Here is a 21,397-nt window from a genome sequence, read left to right as displayed (position 1 = left end):
CTCTGGCCCGGAACCTGACACTGTCCCGAGATAATCTCCTGCATCTTATGCTAACTGAAACCCTAATGCTCTCCCTAACTAAGGCCCTGACTACTCCCAACTAAGGCCATGACACTGAATCTAACAAAGGCCCGGAATCTGTCCTTAATATAGGCCCTGCTGCCAGCAATAACTAAAATCCTGACACTCTCCAGAGCTAATATCCTGACTCATTTCTAACCAAGGTCCTGACACTGTCCCTAAGAAAGGCCTGCCACTACCCCCAACTCTGGCACTGAGAGTGTCCCTAACTACGGCCATCACACTACTCCTAACTCAGGCACTGACGCTGTCCCTTACTAAGTCCCTGACACTACTCCCAAGTCAGGCATTGACACTGTCCCTAACTAAGGCCCTCACACTACTACTTACTTAGGCACTGACACGCTACCTAACTAAGACCCTGAGACTACTTCTACCTCAGGCCCTGACACTGTCCCTAACGAAGGGCCTGATACTACTCCCAACACAGGCACTGACACTCTCCCTAACTAAGGCCTTGACACTACTTTTAACTCATGCCCTGATGCTGTCCCCAAAAAAGACCCTGAGACTATTCCCAACTCAGGCGCTGACACTGTCCCTAACTATGGCCCTGACACTACTCCCAACGCAAGCACTGGCGCTGTCCCTAACTAAGGCACTGGCACTACTCCCAACTCGCCCTGGCGCTGTCCCTAACTAACGCTCTGACACTACTCCCAATTCAGGCAATGACAGTGTCCCTAACTGAGGCAATGATACTACTCCCAACTCAAGCACTAAGGCTCTGGATCATTGTGATGACAAGCGCCATGGAGCATTGTGATGACAAGGGCCATGGAGAATTGTGATGACGGGTCCTGGAGCATTGTGGTGACAAGGGCCATGGAGCATTTTGATTACAGGGGTCATGGGGCATTGTGATGAAAGTGGTCATGGAGCATTGTGATGAAAGTGGTCATGGAACATGGTGATAAAAGTGGTCATGGAGCATTGTGATGAAAAGTGCTATGGAGCATTGGGATGACAGGGGTCATGGAGCATTGTGATGACAAAGGCGTGGAGATTTGTGATGACGAGGACCATGGAGCATTGAGATTATAAGGATCATGCAGCATTGTGATGACAGGGGCCATGGAGCATTTTAATGACAAGGGACATGGAGCATTGTGATGACAGAGGTCATGGAGCATTGTGGTGACCAGCGGCATGGAGCATTGTGAAGAAAGGGTCAAGGAGCATTTTGATTACAAGGATCATGGAGCATTGTGATGACAAGAGTCATGGAGACTTGTGATGACAGGGGGCATGGAGCTTTGTGATTTCACAGACATGTAGCATTTTAGACAAGGGTCATGGAGCATTGTGATGAAAGGGGTCATGGAGCATTGTGATGATAAGGGCATAGAGCATTGTGATGACAATGGCATGTAGCATTGCGATGACAAAGTTCATGGAGCATTGTGATGACAGTGGTCATGGAACATTGTGACGATAAGGGCATCGAGCCGAGTTAGGGACAGTCTAGCGGCCTTGGGACTAAATTCAGTGCCTGAATTAGGCACAGCATAAGGTCTTTAGTTAGCATAAGAGGTAGGACATTAGCTCGGGACAGGGTTAGGGTAAAGGCTTGGAATCGTGTCAGGAAATGACCTAAGGATAGTGTGAAGACCTTTGTTACTGAGACTCTCAAGGACTTGTTCAGAAGCAGTGTTAGGGTTTCAGGTAGGGACAGCATCAGGGCCTGACTTAGGGAGAGCGACAGGGCCTGAGTGAGGCCTAATGTCAGGCCCTTAGCTGGGGACACTGTCAGGGAATGACTTAGGAGCAGCATCAGTGCCTTTGTTGGATCAGCTTTAGGCTCTTAGTTAAAGACATGACCGGAGCCCAAGTTAGTCACAGCGTCAAGGCCTCAGTTAGGGAAAGCTTCAGGGTCTGAGTTACAGACAGCCTCAGGTCTTCACTTAAAGACAGCGACAGGGCTTTCTTAGGGACAGTGTCAGGACCTTGGTTAGAAATGAGTCAGGATATTAGCTCAGGAGAGTGTCAGGATTTTAGTGATTGCTGGCAGCAGGACCTATATTAAGGACAGATTCCGGGCCTTTGTTAGATTCAGTGTCATGGCCTTAGTTGGGAGTAGTCAGGGCCTTAGTTAGGGAGAGCATTAGGGTTTCAGTTAGCATAAGATGCAGGAGATTATCTCGGGACAGAGTCAGGTTCCAGGCCAGAGATAGTGAAAGGAAATGGCCAAGGGATAACGAGAAGACCTTAGTTAACAAGAGCATCAGGGCCTTAGTTAGCAGCAGCGTGAGCGCCTTAATCAGGACCCGCGCCAGGGCTTCATGTATGGACAGCATCAGAGCCTAACTAAGGTACAGCAACAGGGCCTAAGTGAGGCCTATCTTTAGGGCCTGAGTAAGGGACAGTATCAGGGCATGACTTAGGAGCAGCATAAAGGCCTCTGTAGGATCAGCATTAGGGTCTTCGTTAAAGCTATTATCAGGGCCTCCGTTAGGGAGAGCCTCAAGGCCTCACTTAGGGACAGCGTCAGGGCTTACTTTGGGAAAGTTTCAGGACCTTGGTAAGACATGGGTCAGGCTATTAGCTCAGGATGATATCAGGTGTTGAGATATTGACGGCAGCAGGGCCTTAGTTCGAGGCAGTGTCAGGGCCTAAGTTAGGACTAGCATCAGAGCCTTTGTTAGGTACAGTGTCAGTGACTGAGTTAGGTGTAGTGTCAGAGCCTTAGTTAGGGACAGTGTCAGGGCCTGCATTAGGACGAGCCTCCAGGCCTCAGTTAGGGACAGGTTCACGGCCTCGGACCTAAATTCAGGGCCTCATTTAGGGACAGAATCAGGGATTTAGCTAGCATAAGGGGATCTACAGCTGAAAGCAACCTGAACACCACCACAAGCAGATGCAGAAGTGAACCATGCACGCTCCTATGAAGGAATATTCCACAGCAGTTGAGTACATTTGTTTAAAGTTAGTAACACTGTAAAAATTATGTTTTGAAGAAAACTATATTCAGAAGATGAAAGAATCTCGTTCTAAAGAAGCTCTTTAGCTAATCTCGACATTACCTAAAGAGAAGGTTAGGTTAAGGTCTAGGGAGAGTGTCAGGAAATGACCTAGGGATATTGTCAAGACCTTAGTTACTTAGCACATCAGGACCTAATTTAGGAGCCGTGAGTGTCAGGGCTTCGGGTAGGAACAGCGTCAGAGCCTGACTTAGGGAGTGGGACAGGACCTGAGTGAGGCCTAGCGTCAGGGCCTTAGCTAGAGACAGTGTCAGGGCATGACTTAGGAGCAGCATAAGAGCCACGGTAGGATCAGCCTCAGGGGCTATGTTAAAGATATTATCAGGGCTTCTGTTAGGGACAGCCTCAAGGCCTCACTTAGAGACAGCATCAGGGCTTCCTTAGGGATAGTTTCAGGACCTTGATAAGAAATGGGTCAAGAAATTAGCTCAGGATAGTGTCAGGACTTTAGATATTGACGGCAGCAGAGCCTTAGTTAGGGACAGTGTCAGGCCCTGAATTAGGACGAACATCGAGGCCTTAGGAACGGACAGGATCACAGCCTCGAGAGTAATTTTAGGCCCTTAGTTAAGGACAGCAGCAGGGCTGTAGTTAGCATAAGAGGCACGACATTTGCTAGGGACAGGGTCAGGTTATGGTCTAGGGATAGTGTCAGGAAAGGCCCTAAGCATACTGTCAAAACCTTAGTTACTGAGAGTATCAGATCCTTATTTAGAACCAGTGTCAGGGCTTCAGGTAGGGAAAGCATCAGAGCCTGACTTAGGGAGAGCGACAGGGCCTGAGTGAGGCCTAGCGTCAGGCCCTTAGCTGAGGACACTGTCAGGGCATGACTTAGGAACAGAATCAGCGCCTCTGTTGGATCAGCCTTAGCGTCTTTGTTACAGATATGATCAGGCCCTGACTTAGTCACAGCTTCAAGGCCTCAGTTAGGGAAAGCTTCAGGGCCTGAGTTAGGGACAGCCTCAGTTCTTAACGTAGGGACAGCGACAGGGCTTTCTTAGGGACAGTGTCAGGACCTTGGTTAGAAATATGTCAGGATATTAACTCAGGCTAGTGTCCAGTGTTTAGTTATTGCTGACAGCAGGGCCTATATTAGGGGCAAATTCTGAGCCTTACTTAGAGACAGTGTCAGGGCCTGAGTTAGGACTAGCATCAGAGCCCTTGTAAAGTACAGTGTCAGGGATTGAGTTAGGTGTAGTGTCAGGGCTTTAGATAGGGACAGTGTCAGCGCCTCAGTTAGGATGAGCCTCCAACCTCAGTTAGGGACAGGTTGACGGCCTCGGGACTAATTTCAGGCTCTTAGTTAGAGACAGCATCAGGGATTTAGTTAGCATAAGAGGCTCGACAATAGCTAAAGACAAGTTTAGGTTAAGATCTAGGGATAGTGTCAGGAAATGACCTAGGGATAGTGTCAAGACCATAGCTAATTAGAGCATCAGTGCCTAATTTAGGCCCAGTGTCAGGGCTTCAGGTAGGGACAGAGTCTTAGCCAGACTTAGGGAGAGCGACAGGGCCTGAGTGATGCCTAGAGTCAGGGCCTTAGCTACGGACAGCGTCAGGGCATGACATAGGATCAACATAAGGGTCTCTGTAAGATCAGCATTAGAGTTTAGTTAAAGACATTATCAGGACCTCTGTGAGGGACAGCCTCAGGGCCTCACTTAGGGACAGTGTCAGGGCTAACTTTGGGAGAGTTTCAGGACCTTGGTAAGACATGGGTCAGGATATTAGCTCAGGATAATGTCAGGACTTTAGATATGGATGGTAGCAGCGCCTACGTTAGGGAAAGTTTCAAGGCGTTAGTTAGGAGTAGCGGGCCTCTGATAGGTCCAGTGTCAGATCCTCTGTTAGCAATAGTGTTAGGGCCTTAGTTAGGGACAGTGTCAGGGCCGGATGTAGGGCGAGCCTCTAGGCCTTAGTTCGGTACAGTTTCATGGTCTTGGGACTAAATGCAGTGCCTGAGGTAGGCACAGCCTAAGGGCTTCAGGTAGCATAAGAGGCAGGACGTTAGCTAGTGGCCGTGTCAGTTTAACATCTAGGGATAGTGTCAGGAAATGACCTAAGGATAGTGTGAAGACCTTTGTTACGGAGACTCTCAGGGCCTTATTCAGAACCAGTGTTAGGGCTTCAGGTAGGGACAGCATCAGAGCCTGACTTAGGGAGAGCGTTAGGGTCTGAGTGAGGCCTAGCATCAGACACTTAGTGGGGGACACTATCGGGGCATGACTTAGGAGCAGCATCAGGGCCTCTGTTGGATCAGCCTTAGGGTCTTAGTTAAAGACATGATCAGGGTCTGAGTTAGTCACAGCATCAAGGCCTGAGTTAGTTAGGGAAAGCTTCAGGGCCTCACTTAGGGACAGCGTCAGGGCTTACTTTGGGACAGTTTCAGGACCTTGGTAAGACATGGGTCAGGTTATTAGCTCCGGATAATGTCAGGACTTTAGATGTTGATGGCAGCAGCCCTTAGTTAGAGACAGTGTCAGGCCCTGAGTTACGACTAGCATCAGAGCCTTTGTTAGATACAATGTACGGGACTGAATTAGGAGTAGAGTCAGGGCCTTAGTTAGTGACAGTGTCAGGGCCTGACTTAGGGAGAGCGACAGGGCCTGAGTGAGGCTTAACATCAGGCACTTAGCTGGGCACACTGTCAGGGCATGACTTTGTAGCAGCATCAGCGTCTTTGCTGGATCAGCATTAGGGTCTTCATTAGGTACATGATCAGGGCCTGACTTAGTCACAGCTTCAAGGCTTCAGTCAAGGAAAGCTTCAGGGTCTGAGTTAGGGACAGCCTCAGGTCTTCACTTAGGGTCAGCGTCAGGGCTTACTTCGGGACAGATTCAGGACCTTGGAAAGACATAGGTCAGGATATTAGCTCAGGATAATGTCAGGACTTTTGATAGTGATGGCAGCAGGGCCTTCGTTACAGACGGTTTCAGGGCCTGAGTTAGGCCTAGCATCAGAGACTTTGTTAGGTTCAGTGTAAGGGACTGAGTTAGGAGTAATGTCAGGGCCTTGCTTAGGGACAGTGTCAGGGTCTGATTTAGGTGTACTGTCTGAGACCTAGTTAGGGACAGTGCTAGGGCCTGAGTTAAGATTAGTGTCAAGGCCTTCTTTAGGACCCGTTTCAGGGCCTTAGTTTGGAATAGCATCAGAGCCATTGTTAGGAATCCTATGAGGGCCTGAGGTAGGCATACTATCAAGGCCTTAGTTAGGGACAGTTTTAGGGCCTGAGTTAGGATTCGTGTCAAGGCCTTATTTAGGACCAATTTTAGGGCTTTAGTTTGGACTAGCAACAAAGCCTTTGTTAGGTATCATGTTGGGGCCTCAGTTAGGTGTAGTGTCAGGGCCATTGTTAGGGACAGTATCAGGGCCTGACTTAGGAGAAGTTCAGGGCCTTAGCCAGGGAAAGTGTCAGGGCCTTAGTTCGGGACATTATCAGGACCTGAATTAGCAGTAGTGTCAAAAGTCCTTAGTGAGGAGAGTAAGGAGTAAGTCAGGACTCAGGCCCTGACACTGTTCTTAAATAAGGCCCTGACATTACCTGTATCACAGGTCCTGATCTGATTCCTATCATAGGCGCTGATGTTGGACTTAACTAAGGCCCTGACACTGGTCCTCACTAAAGCTGTGACACTACTCTTAACTCAGGCCCTGACACTGTCCCTAACAAAGCCTCTGACACTACTCCTAAATCAGGCACTGACACTGTCCCTAAATAAGGCCCTGACATACACCTAACTCAGGCCCTGGCACTGTCTCTAACTAAGGCCCTGATACTACTCCAAACTCAGCACTGACACTGTCACTAACTAAGGCCCTGACACTATTCATAGCTCACGCCCTAACACAACTCCGAAATCATGCCCTGACAATGTCCCTAACTAAGACCCTGACACTACTCCTATCTCAAGCAATGACACTGTCCATAACTTAGGCCCTGACTCTACTCCTGACTCAGGCACTGACACTGGCCCTAACTTAGGCCGTGACACTACTCCTAACTAAGCAACTGACACTGTCCCTAACTAAGGACCGGACACTACTCCTTACTCAGGCACTGACAATGTCACTAACTAAGGCCGTGACACTACTCCCAAAATAGGCCCTGAGACTCTCCCGAAATATGCCCTGACAGTACTCCCAACTCAGCCACTGACACTGTCCCTAACTAAGGTCCTGACACTACTCCCAAACGAGGCACTGACATTGTCCCTAACTAAGGCCTTGACATTACTCTCAACTCAGGCACTAACTCTGTCCCTAACTAAGGACTTGACACTACTCTTAACTCAGGCCCTGGCACAGTCCCTAACAAAGACCTGCCACTACCCCCAACTCTGGCGCTGAGAGTGTCCCTAACTATGGCCATCACACTACTCCTAACTCAGGCACTGACGCTGTCCCTAAGTAAGGCCCTGACACTACTCCCAACGCAGGCACTGACGCTGTCCCTAACTAAGGCTCTGACACTACTCCCAACTCAGGCACAGATGCTGTCCCTTACTAAGTCTCTGACACTACTCCCAACACAGCCATTGACACTGTCCCTAACTAAGGCCTTCACACTACTACTTACTTAGGCACTGACACGCTACCTAACTAAGGCCCTGAGACTCCTTCTACCTCAGACCCTGACACTGTCCCTAACGAAGGGCCTGATACTATTCCCAACACAGGCACTGACACTCTCCCTGACTAAGGCCTTGACACTACTTTTAACTCATGCCCTGATGCTGTCCACAAAAAAGACCCTGAGACTATTCCCAACTCAGGCACTGACACTCTCCCTAACTAAGACCCTGAAACTACTCCCATCTCAGCCACTGACACTGTCCCTAATGCCCTGACACTACTTCCAACTCAGGCACTGACACTGTCCCTAACTAGGTCCTGACACTACTCCCAACTCAGGCACTGACACTTTCTCTAACTAAGGCCCTTACATACACCTAATTCAGGCCCTGACACTGTCTCTCACTAAGGCCCTGATACCACTCCAAACTCAGCACTGACATTGTCACTAACTAAGGCCCTGACACTATTCATAGCTCATGCCCTAACACAACTCCTAAATCATGCCCTGACAATGTCCCTAAGACCCTGACACTACTCCTATCTCAAGCATTGACACTGTCCTTAACTTAGGCCCTGACTCTACTCCTGACTCAGGCACTGACACTGGCCCTAACTAAGTCCCGGACAGTACTCCTTACTCAGGCACTGACAATGTCACTAACTAAGGCCGTGACACTACTCCCTAAATCGCATTGAGACTGTCCCGAAATACGTCCTGACAGTACTCCCAACTCAGGCACTGACACTGTCCCTAACTAAGGCCCTGACACTACTCCCAAACTAAGCACTGACATTGGCCCTAACTAAGGCCTTGACATTACTCTCAACTCAGGCACTAACACTGTCCCTAACTAAGGACTTGACACTACTCTTAACTCAGGCCCTGGCACAGTCCCTATCAAAGGCCTGCCACTACCCCCAACTCTGGCACTGAGAGTGTCCCTAACTACGGCCATCACACTACTCCTAACTCAGGCACTGACGCTGTCCCTAAGTAAGGCCCTGACACTACTCCCAACGCAGGCACTGACGCTGTCCCTTACTAAGTCTCTGACACTACTCCCAACACAGGCATTGACACTGTCCCTAACTAAGGCCCTCACACTACTACTTACTTAGGCACTGACACGCTACCTAACTAAGGCCCTGAGACTACTTCTACCTCAGACCCTGACACTGTCCCTAACGAAGGGCCTGATACTACTCCCAACACAGGCACTGACACTCTCCCTAACTAAGGCCTTGACACTACTTTTAACTCATGCCCTGATGCTGTCCCCAAAAAAGACCCTGAGACTATTCCCAACTCAGGCACTGACACTCTCCCTAACTAAGACCCTGACACTACTCCCATCTCAGCCACTGACACTGTCCCTAATGCCCTGACACTACTCCCAACTCAGGCACTGACACTGTCCCTAACTAAGGCCCTGACATAACTCCCAACTCTGGCACTGACACTTTCTTTAACTAAGGCCCTGAAACTACTCACAACTCAGGCACTGACCCTGTCCCTAACTAGGCCCTGACACTACTCCCAACTCAGGCACTGACACTGGCACTAACTAAGGCCCTGAAACTGCTCACAACTCAGGCCCTGACACTGTCACTAACTAAGGCCCTGAAACTGCTCACAACTCAGGCCCTGACACTGTTCCTAACTACCGGTCTCAGACTACTCCTAACTTAGGCCCTGACACTATTCCTAACACAGTCACTGACACTGTCCCTAACTAAGGTCCTGAGACTATTCCTAACTCAGACCCTGACACTGTCCATAACTTAGGCCATGTCACTACTCCCAACTCAGGCACTGACGCTGTTCCTAACTAAGGGTCTGACACTACTCCAAACTGAGACACTGACACTCTCCCAAATTAAGGCCTTGACACTACTCTTATCTCAGGCCCTGACACTGTCCATAATAAAGACCCTGACAAAAATCCCAACTTAGGCACTGACAATGTCCGTAACTAAGGCCCTGACACTATTCCCATCTCAGCCACTGACACTGTCCCTTACTATGGCCCTGACACTACTCCCAACGCAAGCACTGGCGCTGTCCCTAACTAAGGCCCTGGCACTACTCCCAACTCGCCTTGGCACTGTCCCTAACTAAGGCTCTGACACTACTCCCAATTCAGGCAATGACAGTGTCCCTAACTGAGGCAATGATACTACTCCCAACTCAAGCACTAAGGCTCTGGATCATTGTGATGACAAGCGCCATGGAGCATTGTGATGACAAGGGCCATGGAGAATTGTGATGACGGGTCCTGGAGCATTGTGGTGACAAGGGCCATGGAGCATTTTGATTACAGGGGTCATGGGGCATTGTGATGAAAGTGGTCATGGAGCATTGTGATGACAAATGCGTGGAGATTTGTGATGACGAGGACCATGGAGCGTTGAGATTATAAGGATCATGCAGCATTGTGATGACAGGGGCCATGGAGCATTTTAATGACAAGGGACATGGAGCATTGTGATGACAGAGGTCATGGAGCATTGTGGTGACCAGCGGCATGGAGCATTGTGAAGAAAGGGTCAAGGAGCATTTTGATTACAAGGATCATGGAGCATTGTGATGACAAGAGTCATGGAGACTTGTGATGACAGGGGGCATGGAGCTTTGTGATTTCACAGACATGTAGCATTTTAGACAAGGGTCATGGAGCATTGTGATGAAAGGGGTCATGGAGCATTGTGATGATAAGGGCATAGAGCATTGTGATGACAATGGCATGTAGCATTGCGATGACAAAGTTCATGGAGCATTGTGATGACAGTGGTCATGGAACATTGTGACGATAAGGGCATCGATCCGAGTTAGGGACAGTCTAGCGGCCTTGGGACTAAATTCAGTGCCTGAATTAGGCACAGCATAAGGTCTTTAGTTAGCATAAGAGGTAGGACATTAGCTCGGGACAGGGTTAGGGTAAAGGCTTGGAATCGTGTCAGGAAATGACCTAAGGATAGTGTGAAGACCTTTGTTACTGAGACTCTCAGGGACTTGTTCAGAAGCAGTGTTAGGGCTTCAGGTAGGGACAGCATCAGGGCCTGACTTAGGGAGAGCGACAGGGCCTGAGTGAGGCCTAATGTCAGGCCCTTAGCTGGGGACACTGTCAGGGAATGACTTAGGAGCAGCATCAGTGCCTTTGTTGGATCAGCTTTAGGCTCTTAGTTAAAGACATGACCGGAGCCCAAGTTAGTCACAGCGTCAAGGCCTCAGTTAGGGAAAGCTTCAGGGTCTGAGTTACAGACAGCCTCAGGTCTTCACTTAAAGACAGCGACAGGGCTTTCTTAGGGACAGTGTCAGGACCTTGGTTAGAAATGAGTCAGGATATTAGCTCAGGAGAGTGTCAGGATTTTAGTTATTGCTGGCAGCAGGACCTATATTAAGGACAGATTCCGGGCCTTTGTTAGATTCAGTGTCTTGGCCTTAGTTGGGAGTAGTCAGGGCCTTAGTTAGGGACAGCATTAGGGTTTCAGTTAGCATAAGATGCAGGAGATTATCTCGGGACAGAGTCAGGTTCCAGGCCAGAGATAGTGAAAGGAAATGGCCAAGGGATAACGAGAAGACCTTAGTTAATGAGAGCATCAGGGCCTTAGTTAGCAGCAGCGTGAGCACCTTAATCAGGACCCGCGCCAGGGCTTCATGTATGGACAGCATCAGAGCCTAACTAAGGTACAGCAACAGGGCCTAAGTGAGGCCTATCTTTAGGGCCTGAGTAAGGGACAGTATCAGGGCATGACTTAGGAGCAGCATAAAGGCCTCTGTAGGATCAGCATTAGGGTCTTCGTTAAAGCTATTATCAGGGCCTCCGTTAGGGATAGCCTCAAGGCCTCACTTAGGGACAGCGTCAGGGCTTACTTTGGGAAAGTTTCAGGACCTTGGTAAGACATGGGTCAGGCTATTAGCTCAGGATAATATCAGGTGTTGAGATATTGATGGCAGCAGGGCCTTAGTTAGAGGCAGTGTCAGGGCCTAAGTTAGGACTAGCATCAGAGCCTTTGTTAGGTACAGTGTCAGTGACTGAGTTAGGTGTAGTGTCAGAGCCTTAGTTAGGGACAGTGTCAGGGCCTGCATTAGGACGAGCCTCCAGGCCTCAGTTAGGGACAGGTTCACGGCCTCGGACCTAAATTCAGGGCCTCATTTAGGGACAGAATCAGGGATTTAGCTAGCATAAGGGGATCTACAGCTGAAAGCAACCTGAACACCACCACAAGCAGATGCAGAAGTGAACCATGCACGCTCCTATGAAGGAATATTCCACAGCAGTTGAGTACATTTTGGTTAAAGTTAGTAACACTATAAAAATTATGTTTTGAAGAAAACTATATTCAGAAGATGAAAGAATCTCGTTCTAAATAATCTCTTTAGCTAATCTCGACATTAGCTAAAGAGAAGGTTAGGCTAAGGTCTAGGGAAAGTGTCAGGAAATGACCTAGGGATATTGTCAAGACCTTAGTTACTTAGCACATCAGGACCTAATTTAGGAGCAGTGAGTGTCAGGGCTTCGGGTAGGAAGAGTGTCAGAGCCTGACTTAGGGAGTGGGACAGGGCCTGAGTGAGGCCTAGCCTCAGGGCCTTAGCTAGAGACAGTGTCAGGGCATGACTTAGGAGCAGCAGAAGAGCCACGGTAGGATCAGCCTCAGGGGCTATGTTAAAGATATTATCAGGGCTTCTGTTAGGGACAGCCTCAAGGCCTCACTTAGAGACAGCATCAGGGCTTCCTTAGGGACAGGTTCAGGACCTTGATAAGAGATGGGTCAAGAAATTAGCTCAGGATAGTGTCAGGACTTTAGATATTGACGACATCAGGGCCTTAGTTAGGGACAGTGTCAGGCCCTGAATTAGGACGAACATCGAGGCCTTAGGTACGGACAGGATCACAGCCTCGAGAGTAATTTTAGGCCCTTAGTTAAGGACAGCAGCAGGGCTGTAGTTAGCATAAGAGGCACGACATTTGCTAAGGACAGGGTCAGGTTATGGTCTAGGGATAGTGTCAGGAAAGGCCCTAAGCATAGTGTCAAAACCTTAGTTACTGAGAGTATCAGATCCTTATTTAGAACCAGTGTCAGGGCTTCAGGTAGGGAAAGCATCAGAGCCTGACTTAGGGAGAGTGACAGGGCCTGAGTGAGGCCTAGTGTCAGGCCCTTAGCTGAGGACACTGTCAGGGCATGACTTAGGAACAGAATCAGCGCCTCTGTTGGATCAGCCTTAGCGTCTTTGTCAGATATGATCAGGGCCTGACTTAGTCACAGCTTCAAGGCCTCAGTTAGGGAAAGCTTCAGGGCCTGAGTTAGGGACAGCCTCAGTTCTTAACGTAGGGACAGCGACAGGGCTTTCTTAGGGACAGTGTCAGGACCTTGGTTAGAAATATGTCAGGATATTAACTCAGGCTAGTGTCCTGTGTTTAGTTATTGCTGACAGCAGGGCCTATATTAGGGGAAAATTCTGAGCCTTACTTAGAGACAGTGTCAGGGCCTTAGTTAGGACTAGCATCAGAGCCCTTGTAAAGTACAGTGTCAGGGATTGAGTTAGGTGTAGTGTCAGGGCTTTAGATAGGGACAGTGTCAGCGCCTCAGTTAGGATGAGCCTCCAACCTCAGTTAGGGACAGGTTGACGGCCTCGGGACTAATTTCAGGCTCTTAGTTAGAGACAGCATCAGGGATTTAGTTAGCATAAGAGGCTCGACAATAGCTAAAGACAAGTTTAGGTTAAGATCTAGGGATAGTGTCAGGAAATGACCTAGGGATAGTGTCAAGACCATAGCTAATTAGAGCATCAGTGCCTAATTTAGGCCCAGTGTCAGGGCTTCAGGTAGGGACAGAGTCTTAGCCTGACTTAGGGAGAGCGACAGGGCCTGAGTGATGCCTAGAGTCAGGGCCTTAGCTACGGACAGCGTCAGGGCATGACATAGGATCAACATAAGGGTCTCTGTAAGATCAGCATTAGAGTTTAGTTAAAGACATTATCAGGACCTCTGTGAGGGACAGCCTCAGGGCCTCACTTAGGGACAGTGTCAGGGCTAACGTTGGGAGAGTTTCAGGACCTTGGTAAGACATGGGTCAGGATATTAGCTCAGGATAATGTCAGGACTTTAGATATGGATGGTAGCAGCGCCTACGTTAGGGAAAGTTTCAAGGCGTTAGTTAGGAGTAGCGGGCCTCTGATAGGTCCAGTGTCAGATCCTCAGTTAGCAATAGTGTTAGGGCCTTGGTTAGGGACAGTGTCAGGGCCGGATGTAGGGCGAGCATCTAGGCCTTAGTTCGGTACAGTTTCATGGTCTTGGGACTAAATTCAGTGCCTGAGGTAGGCACAGCCTAAGGGCTTCAGGTAGCATAAGAGGCAGGACATTAGCTAGTGACCGTGTCAGTTTAACATCTAGGGATAGTGTCAGGAAATGACCTAAGGATAGTGTGAAGACCTTTGTTACGGAGACTCTCAGGGCCTTATTCAGAACCAGTGTTAGGGCTTCAGGTAGGGACAGCATCAGAGCCTGACTTAGGGAGAGCGATAGGGTCTGAGTGAGGCCTAGCATCAGACATTTAGTGGGGGACACTATCGGGGCATGACTTAGGAGCAGCATCAGGGCCTCTGTTGGATCAGCCTTAGGGTCTTAGTTAAAGACATGATCAGGGTCTGAGTTAGTCACAGCATCAAGGCCTGAGTTAGTTAGGGAAAGCTTCAGGGCCTCACTTAGGGACAGCGTCAGGGCTTACTTTGGGACAGTTTCAGGACCTTGGTAAGACATGGCTCAGGTTATTAGCTCCGGATAATGTCAGGACTTTAGATGTTGATGGCAGCAGCCCTTAGTTAGAGACAGTGTCAGGCCCTGAGTTACGACTAGCATCAGAGCCTTTGTTAGGTACAATGTACGGGACTGAGTTAGGAGTAGAGTCAAGGCTTTAGTTAGTGACAGTGTCAGGGCCTGACTTAGGAAGAGCGACAGGGCCTGAGGGAGGCCTAGCTTCAGGCCCTTAGCTGGGCACTCTGTCAGGGCATGACTTTGGAGCAGCATCAGCGTGTTTGCTGGATCAACATTAAGGTCTTCGTTAGGTACATGATCAGTGCCTGAATTAGTCACAGCTTCAAGGCTTCAGTTAAGGAAAGCTTCAGGGCCTGAGTTAGGGACAGCCTCAGGTCTTGACTTAGGGACAGCGTCAGGGATTACTTTGGGACAGTTTCAGGACCTTGGAAAGAGATAGGTCAGGATATTAGCTCAGGATAATGTCAGGACTTTAGATAGTGATGGCCGCAGGGCCTTAGTTACACACAGTTTCAGGGCCTAAGTTAGGCCTAGCATCAGAGACTTTGTTAGGTACAGTGTAAGGGACTGAGTTAGGAATAGTGTCAGGGCCTTGCTTAGGGACTGCGTCAGGATCTGAGTTAGGTGTACTGTCTGAGACCTAGTTAGGGACAGTGTTAGGGCCTGAGTTAGGATTAGTGTCAAGGCCTTATTTAGGACCAATTTCAGGGCCTTAGTTTGGACTAGCATCAGAGCCATTGTTAGGAATCGTTTGAGGGCCTGAGTTAAGGCATACTGTCCGGGTCTTAGTTAGGGACAGTTTTAGGGCCTGAGTTAGGATTAGTGTCAAGGCCTTATTTAGGACAAATTTTAGGGCTTTAGTTTGGACTAGCAACAGAGCCTTTGTTAGGTATCATGTCAGGGACTAACTTAGGTGTAGTGTCAGGGCCATTTTTAGGGACAGTTTCAGGGCCTGATTTAGGAGAAGTTCAGGGCCTTAGCCAGGGAAAGTGTCAGGGCCTTCGTTAGGGACAGTATCAGGGCCTGAAATAGCAGTAGTGTCAAAAGTCCTTAGTGAAGAGAGCAAGGAGTAAGTCAGGAGTCAGGCCCTGACACTGCCCTTAACTAAGGCCCTGACACTGCACGTAACACAGTCTCTGATCTGATTCCTATCATAGGCCCTGATGCTGGTCTTAACTAAGGCCCTGACACTGGTCCTAACTAAAACTGTGACACTACTCTTACCTCAGGCCCTGACACTGTCCCTAACAAAGCCTCTGACACTACTCCTAACTCAGGCATTGACTATGTCCCTAACTAAGGCCCTTAGACTATTTCTACCTCAGACCCTGACACTGTCCCTAACTAAGGCCCTGATACTACTCCCTACTCAGGCACTGACACTCTCTGTAATAAGGCCCTGATACTACTCCCATCTCAGGAACTGACACTATCCCTTACTAATGTCCTGACACTACTCCCACCTCAGGCACTGAAACTGTCCCTAAATAAGGCAGTGAAAATACTCCCAATATAGGCACTGACACTCTCCCTAACTAGGCTCTGATACAACTCCAGTATCAGGCACTGACACTGTCCCTTACTAAGGCCCTGACATTACTCCCAACTCAGGCACTGATACTGTGGCTAACGTAGATCCTTACATTACTCACAACACAAGCCCTGACACTGTCCTTAAATACCGCTCTCACACTACTCCTAAATCAGGCCCTAACACTATTTCGTAACACAGTCACTGACACTGTCCCTAACTAAGGCCCTGAGAATGCTCCTTACTCAGGCCCTGACTCTGTCCCTAACCAAGGCCGTGACTCTACCCCTAACTCAGGCCCTGACACGATAACTAAGAAAGACCCTCACACTACTCCTAACTCTGGCAATGACACTGGCCATAACTTAGGCCCTGACACTACTTCTAACTCAGGCACTGACAATCTCCCTAACTAAGGCCTTAACACTACTCTTAGCTAAGGCCCTGACACTGTCCGTAACATAGACCCTGACACTACTCCCAACTCCTGCAATGGCGCTGTCCCTAAGTAAGACCTTGACACGACTCCCAAATCAGGCACTGACACTGTCCCTAACAAGCCCCTGGCACTACTCCCAACTCAGGCACTAACACTGCCCCTAAATAAAGCCCTGACACTACTCCCAACTCAGGCAATGATGCTGTCCCTAACTAGGGCCCTAACACTACTCCCAAGTCAGGCACAAACGCTGTCCCTAACTAAAGCCCTGACTCTCTTTCCAGCTCAGGCACTGACGCTGTCTCTAACTAAGGCTATGAGACTACTCCCAAAACAGGCATTCACACTCTCCCTAACTAAGGCCTTGACACTACTCTTACCTCATGCCCTGACACTGTCCCTAACTAAGACCCTGAGACTACTCCCATTTCAGCCACTGACACTGTCCCTAAGGCCCTGACACTACTTTCAACTCAGGCACTGATATTGTCCTTACCTAAGCCCCTGACACTATTCTCAACTCAGGCACTAACACTATCCCTTACTAATGCCCTGACACTACATGCAACTCAGGCACTCACACTGCCCCTAACTAGTCCTAACTAGACACGTCTCCCAACTCAGGCACAGACACTGTCTCTAACTAAGGCCCTGAAAATACTCCCAAATTCGGCACAGACGCTTTCGCTAACTAAAGCCCTGAAACTACTGACAACTCAGCCCTGACACTGCTTCTAACTACCGGTCTCAGATCACTCCTAATTCAGGCCCTGACACTATTCCTAACACAGTCACTAACACTTTCCCTAACTAAGGCCCTGAGACTACTCCTAACTGAGTTCCTGACATAGTCCGTAATATAGACCCTGGCACTCCTCCCAACTGAGGCAAAGATGCTGTCCCTAACTAAGGGTCTGACACTACTCCCAACTCAGGCACTGACACTCTCTCAAATTAAGGCCTTGAAAATACTCTTAACTCAGGCCCTGACACTGTCCATAATAAAGACCCTGACACTAATCCCAACTCAGCCACTGACACCATCCCTAACTATGGTGCTGACACTACTCCCAACTCAGGCACTGACACTCTCTCAAATTAAGGCCTTGAAAATACTCTTAACTCAGGCCCTGACACTGTCCATAATAAAGACCCTGACACTAATCCCAACTCAGCCACTGACACCATCCCTAACTATGGTGCTGACACTACTCCCAACTCAGGCACTGGCGCTGTCCCTAACTAAGGCACTGGCACTAATTCCAACTCAGGCCCTGAAGCTGCCCCTAATTAAGACCCTGACACTACTCCCAACTCAGGCACTGACACTGTCCCTAAATAAGGCCCTGACACTACTTCCAAATAAGACGCTGACACTGTCCCTAACTAAGGTCCTGTCACTACTCTCAACTCATGCACTAACACTGTCTCTAACTAAGGCCTTGACACTACTCTTAACTCAGGCCCTGACACTCTCCCTAACAAAGACTCTGACACTATTCCCAGCTCAGGCACTGATATTGTCCCTAACAAAGGCCCTGACACTACTCCCAACTAAGCCATTGACACTTTCCCTAACTACGGCCCTAACACTACTGCTAACTCAGGCACTGACACTGTCCCTTACTAATGTCCTGACACTACTCCCAACTAAGGCACTGACATTGTTCCTAACAAAGGCCCTGACATTACTCCCAACATAGGCTCTGAGACTGTACCTAAATATGCCCTGACAGTACTCCCAACTCAGGCATAGACACTGTACCTAACTAAAGCCCAGAGACTACTCATAACTCATGCAATGACATTGTCCCTAACTAAGGCCCTGACACTACTCCCATCTAAGACACTGACACTGTCCCTAACTAAGGCCCTGTCACTACTCTCAACTCAGGCACTAACACTGTCCCTATCTAAGGACTTGACACTACTCTTACCTCAAACCCTGGCACAGTCCTTAACAAAGGCCCTGACACTACCCCACTTCAGACACTGAGAGTGTCCCTAACTACAGCCCTCACACTACTCCCAACTAAGGCACTGATGCCGTCCCTAAGTACATAAGGCCCTGACACTACTCCCAACTCAGGCACTGATATTGTCCCTAACTAAGGCCCTGATATTACTCCCAACCCCAGCACTGACACTTTCGCTAACTAAGGCCCTGAAACTACTCACAACTCAGGCCCTGACACTATTCCTAACACAGTCACTGACACTGTCCCTAACTAAGGCCCTGAGACTACTCCTAACTCAGGCCCTGACATAGTCCATAACATAGGCCCTGGCACTACTCCCAACTGAGGCAAAGACGCTGTCCCTAACTAAGGGTCTGACACTTCTCCCAACTCAGACACTGACACTCTCCCAAATTAAGGCCTTGGAAATACTCTTAACTCAGGCCCTGATACTGTCCATAACAAAGAACCTGACACTAATCCCAACTCAGACACTGACACTGTCCCTAACTAAGACCGTGACACTACTCCTAACTCAGGGCCTTACACTGTCCCTAACTAAGGCCGTGACACTACTCCTAACTCAGGCCCTGACAATGTCCGTAACTAAGGCCCTGACACTTCTCAACTCAGGCACTGACACTGTCCCTAAGTTAGGCCGTGATATTCCCCCTATTCAGGCACTGACACTCTCCTTATCTAAAGCCTTGACACTATTGTTAACACAGTCACTGACACTACCCCTAACTAAGGCCCTGACACTACTCTGTTCTCAGTCACTGACCCTGTCCCTAAGTAAGGTCCTCAAAATAATCCTAACTCAGGCCCTAGCACTATTCCGAACTCAGGCACTGACACTGACAATAACTAAGGCCATTACACTACTTCTAACTCAGGCCCTGACACTGTCCGTAACATAGGGCCTGGCACTACTCCCAACTCAGGCAATGACGGTGTCCCTAACTAAGGGTCTGACACTACTCCCAACTCAGACACTGACATGCCACCAAATTAAGGACTTGACACTACCCTTAACTCAGGCCCTGACACTACTCTTAACTCAGGCCCTGACACTGTCTGTAATAAAGACCCTGACACTAATCCCAACTCAGGCACTGACACTGTCTGTAACTAAGGCCCTGACGCTACTCCCATCTCAGCCACTGACACCGTCCCTAACTATGGCCTTGACACTACTACCAACTCAGGCACTAACGATGTCACTAACTAAGGCCATAACACATCTCCCAACTCAGGCACTGGTACTGTCCCTAACTAAGGCTCTAACACTACTCCTAACTCAGACACTGACACTCTCCCTAATTAAGGCCCTAACACTACTCCCAACTCAGGCACTGACACTGTCCCTAACTAAGGCCCTGACTCCACTCCTAACTCAGGCACTGTCACTGTCACTAACTAAGGCCATTACAATACTCTTAACTCAAGAACTGACACTCTCCATAACGAAGGCTTTGACACAATACTTAAATCGTGCCCTGACACTGTCCTTAACTAACACGCTGACACTACTCCCAACTCAGTCACTGACACTGTTCCTAACTTAGGCCCAGAGACTACTCCCATTTCAGGCCCTGACACTGTCCTAAACTAAGGCACTGATACTACTCCCAACTCAGGCACTGACACTGTCCTTAACTAAGACGCTGATACTACTCCTAACTTAGGCCCTGACACTATAACTAAAAAGGCCCTCACACTACTCCTAACTCAGGCACTGACACTGTCCCTAACTAAGAGCCTACCACTACTCAGAACTCAGACACTGAAGCTGTCCTTAAATAAGGCTCTGACACTATTCCCAATTTTGGCAGTGACGCTGTCCCTAAGGCCTTGACACTACTCCCAATTCAGGCAATGACACTGTCCATAATAAAGACCCTGACACTAATCACAACTCAGGCACTGACAATGTTCCTAACTAAAGCCCTGACACTACTCCCAACTCAGGCAATGACACTGTCCCTAACTAAGGCCCTGACGCTGTCCATAACTAAAGTCCTGATTCTGTTCCCAACTCAGGCACTGACGCTGTCCCTAATTAAGGCTCTGACACTACTCCCAACTCAGGCACTGAAACTATCCCTAACTAAGGCCTTGACACTATTCTTAACTCATGCCCTGACACTGTCCATAACAAAGACCCTGACACTATTCCCAACTCAGGCACTGACACTGTCCCTATCTAAGGCCTTGACACTAGTCTTAACACAGGCAATGACACTGCCCCTAACTAAGGCTCTGACACTACTCTCAATTCAGGCATTGACACTTTCAGTAACTAAGAACCTGACACTACTCCTAACTCAGGATCTGACACTGTCCCGAATTAAGGTCGTGACACTACTCCTAACTCAGGCACTGGCACTGTCCGTAACAAAGTCCGTGACACTATTCTGAACTCACGGCCTTACACTGTCCCTAAATAAGGCCCTGAGACTACTCCCAACTCAGGCACTAACACTTTCCATAACTAAGACCCTGACACTTCTCCTAATTCTGACACTGACACTGTCAATAATTAAAATCTTGACACTACTCCTAACTCAGGCACTGACACTGACCATAACTAAATCCGTGACACTACTCCTAATGTAGGCCCTGACACTGTCCCTAAGTAAGGCCCTGACACTTCACATAACTCAGGCACTGACACTCCCCATAACAAAGGCCTTGACACTACTCAACACAGGCCCTGAGAATGTCCGTAACAAGGGCCCTGACACAACTGCTAAACCAGGCACTGACACTGTCCCTAAATGAGGCCCCCACACAACTCCTAACTTAGGCCCTAACACTACTCCTAACTCAGGCACTGACACTGTCCCTAACTAAGGCCCTCACACTACTTGTATCTGAGCCCCTAACACTACTCCTAATCCAGGCACTGACACTGTCCCTAACTAAGGCCCTGACACTATTCCCAACGCAGGTGCTGACACTATCCCTATCTAAGGCCATGACACTACTCCCAAATCAGGAACTGACACTTTCTGTAACTATGACCCTGACATTACTCCTAACTCAGGCACTGA

General features: G+C 48.8%; 1 long non-coding RNA gene across 1 annotated transcript; it reads right to left on the bottom strand.

Annotated features, from left to right (window-relative positions):
* Nucleotides 1-1,783: 1,783 nt before the first annotated feature.
* On the bottom strand, nucleotides 1,784-20,020 carry LOC309632188. The gene is made up of 2 exons (XR_014246782.1): nucleotides 19,714-20,020; nucleotides 1,784-7,230 (listed from the first exon to the last, which is right to left on the bottom strand). It is a non-coding gene; the product is annotated as an uncharacterized lncRNA (long non-coding RNA).
* Nucleotides 20,021-21,397: the final 1,377 nt, after the last annotated feature.

This window comes from Balaenoptera borealis, assembly GCF_965194805.1.
Source record: "Balaenoptera borealis genome assembly, chromosome: 7".
Lineage (NCBI taxonomy): Eukaryota > Metazoa > Chordata > Mammalia > Artiodactyla > Balaenopteridae > Balaenoptera > Balaenoptera borealis.
The sequence above is the reverse complement of the archived record's forward strand: the minus strand, read 5'-3'. Positions and strand labels throughout refer to the sequence as shown.